The 8896-nt window shown below is 36.7% G+C and overlaps 1 long non-coding RNA gene across 1 annotated transcript; it reads right to left on the bottom strand.

Moving 5' to 3' along the window:
• Positions 1–143: 143 nt before the first annotated feature.
• Positions 144–1961, bottom strand: LOC117174363. Its single transcript, XR_004467298.1, has 3 exons — positions 1516–1961; positions 870–1145; positions 144–769 (listed from the first exon to the last, which is right to left on the bottom strand). It is a non-coding gene; the product is annotated as an uncharacterized LOC117174363 (long non-coding RNA).
• Positions 1962–8896: the final 6935 nt, after the last annotated feature.

Raw genomic sequence — 8896 nt, forward strand, 5'->3', positions numbered from 1 at the left:
TTTAAACAATTATTTATGGTGCACTTAAAATTTTCGTTCAAGTTGTGAATAGATTGTTTACATCTTTTTGACATTCTTTCTGTACACTGTAATAGAAATTTGTTAAGCATTAGAAGAAAAGTGTTAAAGTTAGGTAAGTATTCAACGATAAATATCATAGGACACCAACTTGAGGAAAAGAATAACCAACTATTTACATTTCATTCAGAAAATACATTTATTTTGTATATTTGTCGAACATGCTTCGAGCTGCTATATCGAAAAGATCCCGGCTAGGACTGTATAGGACTCGGATCAATCTTTATAAGCGCCCGTACATCTATCCACTCTGCTTCCTCACCAGAAGACGCTCTTAAATAACAAAGCATCTTACGCTTTCTTCGCAATACCATGCATACTGGTAGAATCCGAGATTTTTGTGTTACTCCGTAAGGAAGGAAACTGTTTCTGTGCCATTCACCACTTTTATTTAAGCACCGTAGTACCCAGAAAATTTGCATGTCCTGGCCAGGAGGTCAGTCTGACTAATGGATAATAAAAGTCGTATGGCATGATCATATGTCCATTGTAACTAGGCTTTAAATAAAAAGTTTGCCGTTGAAGAAGCCTGGCGAATTCAATTGCCCTTTCATCGGCAGGCGATGGGATGATAAGTCCAGATTAATCTCGCAATCAATGGAAAAGGAGGAGGGACTCGTTCCAAGACTAAAACTTTTTTCAAGTCGCTTCGAAATGTTGCACAGCGGCAAATTATATCACACTTAATAATCTGCAAGAATTAAAAAAATTTATACTAATATGCATTGAGCCGCATCTTTTCATTTAAGTTTGTGCATTCAACAAGTTCATGAACAAAAAAGTCTTTTTACCTGCAAGAAATATTGACTTTCGGAGACATTTTTAATGTACCGTTCTGCACTGGGAAGTTCTGACGATATGGCTGGAGATTGTAGCGGAAATATGTATTCAGAATACACGTTATATCCACCTATTTTCAGATTATTCCATATTTTGCTGAACACTTCTCCAGCGAATTCAAAATTTCTTTTCTCGAGCTAAAGTTTCGAACAGGCGCGTTTGTGAAGAGAAAGAAATGTTCCAAATTGAATTTTTGAAAGTGCTCAATTGCGTGAGCTATCACTTTCCTGCATCAGCAATAAAATTGTAGAATGCAAGCATTTGAATTATTAAAATATTAATATACAGGGTGGCTCAAAATCTGTAGAACAAAAAAATGGAAGATTTGTAAGTCTGTTTAGAGAAACTTTTTTCTCTTCCATTTTTGGAAATTATGAAATTTAGTGAAGATAAAAAATTATAAACACTTATGAAAAAATCAAGGAGATAATAACAGAGGCCTTGATTTTTTTATAAGGGTTTATAATTTTTTATCCTTGCTAAATTTCGGTATTTGCAAACATGTAAGAGGAAACAGTTGCTCTAAATGACCTTACAAAACTTTCATTTTTTGTTCTACTAATGTTGGGTCACCCTGTATAATAGAGTTATAAATACCATAGATTTTCAATAGGGCCATCATCGACTAATATCATGAAGACTGGTTAAATATGTTCATTTCGGTTTTTCATCATTTCTTTAGAATAATCTAGCTCTAATAGTCGTTCAAGATCCACTACATGGGTAGCAGCAGTAGACGAACTGTGTTTTCCGTTCCTTATTGCCACACAAGTTGGACCAAAGTATTAAACGTTAGTAGGGTTTCCTGTCCTGCCATCCTTAATTGTAATATTACCATAAACTGACGGAATTAGTTTGGTGCCGTCAGCGACTACCCAATCGTGCTCTGGAAGTTGAACCCTATATTCGAGATGTATGATATTCGTAGCTTGAGCTTTAGCAGCTGCTTTTCTGATAGGTACAAGATCCTTATTGCCTTGTGAAATAAAGGCGACCTATATTTATATTAAGTGAATTAATATTTCAGTGATAGTTGTTATCAATTAGTGTAGAAAGAATTTCTGTGATTTAACTATCCCTTAACTAATCTGTTCCGAGAGTTGAAGCCAGGGATTCTACGTAACTTATTGTAACCTTGCAAAAATGCTAATCAATGTGGCTTCTATCAAAATTAGCTTGCTATGCACTTGCTTTTTTCTAGCAGATTGTGGGTGGAAAATCGTGTGACAAACCGATTGCTGTATTTTACGAGGAGGCGCTGGTTTGAAAATGGGAGGCAATTATCGTGCTGTATTTTACCAGCAGGGGAGGGAGGAAATACATGATATCGTTTTTATGAGGGTGGGGGGGGGGGGTAGTCGTCTAGAGTAAGAGCACTAGCAATTGCTTGGTTTAACAGCTTTATTCCACAGTAGGTGTTTTCCGCGGTCCGAGGACTGGGAGGGAAGATAGAACGGCTAGGGCCCAACTCTTGCCGCCCTATAACTATTTATAATTTCTTTCGGCAAAACAACTTTCTGAAAGACACTCACGCTTAGGCGCGTATAAAAAGATTTTGCAAAGATTGGAAATATTTCGAAAAGATAACTGTTCGAGATTGAATAATAATTTTGATTCTCTGTTCATATATCTTATTCTTATCCTGAGTTACACTCGTTAAGCATGTGTATGTGTGGAACCTTTCATACCTTGCTGTCAGTCGTCGTCTGAACGTTAAATTAAGAACTTGTCTCATCGTTTCTGTAAAGAAATTCAATTTTAATTATATTTTCAGTATTGGAAATGTATAAAATATAAACGAGTTCGATTCTTATAGCAATTTTATTGGAATTAATGTAATTCAGTTCTGTTATTTATTTTCACAGTGAAAGTTTTACAAACATTCATCATTTTTTCTACCACACAAACTTCTGTTGCTCATAAAAAAACAGATTGACTTAAAAGATTTCAGAAAGATTTTACAACGATTTGAATAACTGCACAAATATTACCAAATATTTCGGATAGATTTGAAAGATTCCACAAAAGCTTCTATTCTTTTACAGAGACTTCAATTATTACACATTGATTTCAGATAAATTGCAAAGATTAAATAAAACAAAAAAGAATTGAAAGATTTCCAGTTTCAACGATCCGATGAATTTCATAATTCTATTTCAGAGGGGGGCGAATCAATTCTTTGCACCTTCGTTGTCGATTTCTATGGGTGGGGGGGGGGGGGCATTGTCACCTGTGCCTCATAGTGCTTCGTGGCCTCTGAATATGACATAAAGCAATCAATAAAACTTATGGAACGATACGTGAAAAATCGATGTGGCTTGGGATGAAAGATCAAGATACTGCTTTCGTGCGAAAGTACTGTATTTGTCAAGAAGAAAAAGTAATTTAAGCCAGACCTTACGAACCCATAGTTATAACGGATAAACTTATATACACTTTTAATCAAGTATCTCTCGACACTATAGGACAGCGCACTGTGTGCACCAAAATCGATACTAACCGAACATGGAAGTTCGTTTATAGGTCACTTTCTAACAAAATCGTCTGAAATATTTGAAATTACTCAAAGACCTACCTTAGGATATAGACCTCAATCAAATGGATCATTAGAATGAAGTCATGCAGTATAAATCGACTACATTTCAATACTACGATGAGTACTACTATGATTAGGATAGGTTAATGCCCTTTGCCATGTTTTTCTATAATATGGTACGTCTATTTATGAAGCAACCAAATTCACACCATTTAAAAAATAGCACGCAACCCTGGTTTATTTTCTTCTTACGAAAAGTATGAAATATACGAATCTGATTTAAAACAGCTAACATGACGTTTATTCGAAATAAAAAATGTAGCAGCAAGAAATAGCTCTGCGACAGAAAATAATAACCTATTCACCGGGAATGCAGGAGAAAAGGTGTATGTGAAAAGAGAAACTAAGGCAAACAAGGTAGACATTAAAAGTCATGGGCTCTATACAATCGTAGAACTACTAGTCAAATACACCGCTATTTAAAAACAACGGACGAAAAATGTTTCCAGAAACATGTAGATAAACTAAAGGTTGCAACAATCAAAACAAAGGGTGAAATAAAACACATAGTTTTCTAAGGGACCATTGGAAGAATTGACGGGAGAATATAACTTGACCAAGCCCAATTATAGTACATATGGAATGGAAGTACCCTCGAATAACAGAACATATTTTGTTAAATGCGTCATGGAAGATGTAAAGTATTGAAAGCTATATTTCTGACTTCTAACACAGACCAACACACACACATGTACCAACCACGCATACACATACATCAAAAAAGTTGTTAGAAAACTCTATAGCCGATAACAGTCCGACATACTACAATTAGTTTATGCTCAAACCTATACTCTGCAGTCCCGCAATAAAAGTTTCCGTTATACAGGACAGGGGATCCTAAAGGGGCGCGCTTAGTGGAGAAAATTCCCAACAAGGCAGGGGTATATGAATACAGCGAGCATTACCGACGACATTTAATCGTGTCGTCTGCTTCAGACGTTATCAGTCAGTTGAAAAAATGTCACAAGATATTCGCTTTTGACCGGAATTTTACAAATCCTTAGTAAAAAAATCTGTCTAAGTTCGATTTGAACAATGATGATCCATTATGATAAAAAGAGATATTTCGAGTTGCAATCATGTACAAAACTACGAATTTTGCCGAAGTTTTGTGAACATTGCAGTTCAGTTCCTCAGGGGTAACCTGAAACTGAGGTATCAGCTTATGTTGTTCTTATGTATACTCTTTACGAACCCTGTGATTGACCAGAGCGACCCACCGTGCGGACCGATTCAACCTGATTGGCCAATCATCTATTTTTTTTTAATCCCTCTGGACGGAAAGCCAATTCGATTTGGTGTTATATTTATTATCCCTATCCTTGTTATTAGGGTGTTTTAAGATTTCGATTTCTTCTCTATGTTTTCTTGGAAAGGTATTGTGTTTTTGCGATGACGCTTATTTTGTCAAATAAAATGTTATGTGCTGTTTCGATATAATGCTCAGCTAGAGCTGATTGTGTGAAATGTTATAACCTGACTTTACACTCATTCTCCTTTATACGTTGGCCTTCCGCTTTCCCGGTTTCTCCAATATAGAGTTTGGCACCAGCACGAGGGATTTAGTATACTCCCGAAGCGCTGAGAGGTGCATTCTTCCTATTTGTTTTGTGATACCTTGTAGGTAGGGTAGGATGGTGGTCGTTTCTCTCTCTTTTTCTTTAGTAGGTTGTGTTGCCTCGTTGTTTTGAGTGTATTTTCTTAATTCTTTATCAATTTGTTGGTGTAATCGTTCTGTATGAGAATACGTTTAACGTTGTATGATTTCTTTTGTAAGTTATCTTTATCTGTTCACATTCGCTCCTCTAGCACAGTCCAACTCCTTCATCCATTCTTCACTAATCCATCCTCCCCTAGAATCTTTACCACATTCTTTTGTCCGCTTCCTTTATCTTCCATTATTCTCCTACATCCTTCCTATACATGCTCCCGTGGATCCTCCTTCAATTCACGTATTCTGCACATTCTGCTCTCTTCTTTTTCCCAATTGCATCCCCTCCCTTATTCTGTCTCCCAATCTAAATCTTGCTATTCTGGTCCACCTTCTCTCTCCCCATCCATTTTCTAAATATTTTGGTAGTTCTCCTTCTTTCATCATCTTATACCATTTATTGTATTTTGATTCCTCAATCATCCGTCATCTTTCTATTCATTGTCTTTCCCTCTCCTTTCTTCCAATTCTTAATAGCTTACTCCACTCCTGTCCTCTACGTCTCTAGCATTAAAGAACTCCCTCCTTTCATCTTCCCATATTATTAATTCTATCGCCCTCCCTCACCTCCTTTCTACCTCCATCAAACACATTCTCGCTAACTACCCTTCCTTTCATTCCCTCAGCTTCATCTCAAATTTCCATGCCCTCTTTCCCAATCTAGTACTTAATTTATCCCTTTGTGCTTCTTATCTCACCATATATCCTGGTGCCCTCCAATCTACCCCTAGCCTCCACCTAATATACCTTTCTTGAAAACTCTAAATATCTTTATTTTCTTCCATCCTTATATCTCTGCTACATAAACTGATACCGGTCATCCTGGCCATACCAGCGTATCCAATAACACATTCTCCTTCTCCAATTGTTTTTAACCTTCTTTTTCTATTCTCCATACCTGTTTCATTAACCCTGCTGCGTCTTTTATTCTTTCTCTCATATGAGCTCTATAATCTTCATTCGTTTGCGAGCTCTATCGCAAATATTTAAACTTTTTTACTTCTTCTAACTTCCCTTCTATCTCCACGTAGATTGAAACTGAGCCCGCCATCCCTTCTTCATCCTCTGCCATCAACACTATATCTTCTGCGTATGCTAGTGTATAAGTGTATGTACCTTTTTCTTCCCTATCCTAACTCCACGCCAACCTTTTCTCCTCATACCGTCTTCCAAGTCTGGTATTAATATATTAAATAAAAGTGGGCTCAGAGGACATCCTTGTCTCACTCCTCTCACCATCCAGAAACTATCTCCTACTTTCTCTCCTACGCTTACCCTGCTTTTTGTTTCTCTAAAAATTTCCGATGCACTCTTTTTTAAACCCTCTTTTGTCCCTTTTTTCTCCATAGCTTTTTCTATTTCGCCTCTCTCTAATCAGTCTAACGCTACCCTTGCGCGTAAGAACATTGCAATTATTGCCCCTTTTAATTTTCTTATTTACTAGCTCGTTCACAACATAAATGATGTCCATCACTCCCATTCCATTTTTAAACCCTGTCTGATTCGGTAGCTCTATCTTTTTTCCCTCAACCCCTTTCTTTAAGCTCTCCGGCAAATAAGTTACATATACTTTATATACTTACTTTAAACCTCTTCTTCCGTCCTAGCCTTATCGACCTCTTCCTCAAACAATTTATTCTCCTCTTTCTTTTTATCACACAACTCAGTATACTCCTTTTTTCTTATACATCCTTCTCCGTTGCTTTTTTATTTTTTTCATTTTTTAAATTACTTTCTGACCTCCTTCTTTTTCTCCCTCCAATCCTCATCCTATCTACTTCTATCTCCCCCTTTACTTACATTATTTTTTTGTGTACTTTAATCCTCTTTTTATTTCTCCCATCACTTTTTCCATCCCCTCGTCCACATTTCCCTCTCGCATTTTGATATTTCTGGCCCTTTCTCTCAACTGTTCTTTTCCTTGCCTTAGCCAATTCTCTTTTCCTGCCCTTTTTATTTGTGCTCCTTTTTTATCCATATTGCTATTACATTTTTCTCCCACTAATGTCACTAATAGGGGAAAGTGATCCGAATCAATTTAATCCCCTAACTCTATTTTCTTGACCTACTCTCTTACCTACTCATCCACTATCACATAATGATAGTCACGTCATGATAGACATAATGTGAAATTTCTCATAAACTCCCGAAACTTTCTCTTCAACCCTACTAAATTCTAGCAACATATCCTTCATTCTTCCCTACATTAGTTTTTAGTCTCTTTACGCTTCTTACCATTTCTTATTTACTTATCTTCCGTTACCTTCTCTCCTAGTTTCCCGGCACCTTATACTGCATCTTCCTTGCTAACCATGTCAAATCTTCCTGTATTCTCTTTGAGCCTCTATATCACATCCTTTTCTTTGACATCACTTCCCTTTTATGTTCCCATTTCTTTAGTTCCACCAGTATCATTCTCTCCCTTTTTTGCTCTTCCCTTTCTATATTTCGCACTTCCTCTATCTCTACCATAGCATCAATCCTTTTCAGGAATTCTTCCACTCCTTCCTACAGCTCCTTCACCTCTAATCTTAGACTCTTTATCACTATGTTACTTTTTCTTTTTGCCCTCTCTTTTTTTCTATTCTTTAACATATTTTTCTCAGCCTTTCCTTCTCCACATTTCCACTTTCGCCTCCTCCAAACTTCCGGTTCGAGCTTTCTATTTTCTTTATTTATTAACTCGAAATATTTCAAGGATTCCACGGACTGTAGGGGGTGATTCAACCAAATCCCCCCTACAATTATCCGCGCTGCTTTCGATCACTGAGGTTACATCTTGCTCACTAGATACTTTTTTAAAAGAATCTTTATTCGTGAATCGATCACATATATTAGCCCTATGCCCGATTTTATCACGACTAATACATCTTACCTTTTTCGTCCGTTCGCTTTATGACTTACTAATATGGCCAGATTTACCGCAGCTGTAGCACTTAATCCTGACTGATTTACTGATTCTGCCGCCGTCGAAGTAGTCGCCGATGAAGTTCCCTCAATCCGATCCACAAACGCCAATGCTTGCCGTTTGCCATTGAGCTAATCATAAACAAATCAGTATGAGTTTTATCAATTAATATTCAACGTCAGGGTTCTTCAAGTGGAAATGGATCCTATTCCTCCCGTGCCAATCATTCCAGGACGTGGCGCGCAGTACAACATTCAACCATTATTTAACACCAGAATTACTGGAATATCGTGATGTTTTGGTACGTTGGGTGCTTAACTCAACATTTCGATACCAAGGATATGGAACGAGGCATCAATAATAACTACTTGAAGTTTATGGAGAGACTGATGAAAAAAGACTGCAAAGATGAATTGAAACTTGATACCTTTAACATTAAACTTTATAAAATAAATAGCAAAGATAAGAATTTAAGCAAAAACCTATCCGAAATATAACACCATAAACCCGAAAGTAAATATCTGCCTAAAACAATGAACAAACACCAAGTGTTAATGCTAGGAAACATAGAACCTATTCTAGGACCAGTAGTTGGACTCCTGACATCACATGATGGGGAAGAGTATGCTAGCATTATTAATGAACTCTAAAAAAAAAGGACATAATTTAAGACATATAACTTCAACTATCACTTTTTGAGAAGCTATCATGCTAATCAGGCTATCTGTAAAAGCATTACAAAAATTTAATATAAGAGTCACAT

Source organism: Belonocnema kinseyi, chromosome 6 (genome assembly GCF_010883055.1).
Source record: "Belonocnema kinseyi isolate 2016_QV_RU_SX_M_011 chromosome 6, B_treatae_v1, whole genome shotgun sequence".
In the NCBI taxonomy this organism is placed as follows: Eukaryota; Metazoa; Arthropoda; class Insecta; order Hymenoptera; family Cynipidae; genus Belonocnema; species Belonocnema kinseyi.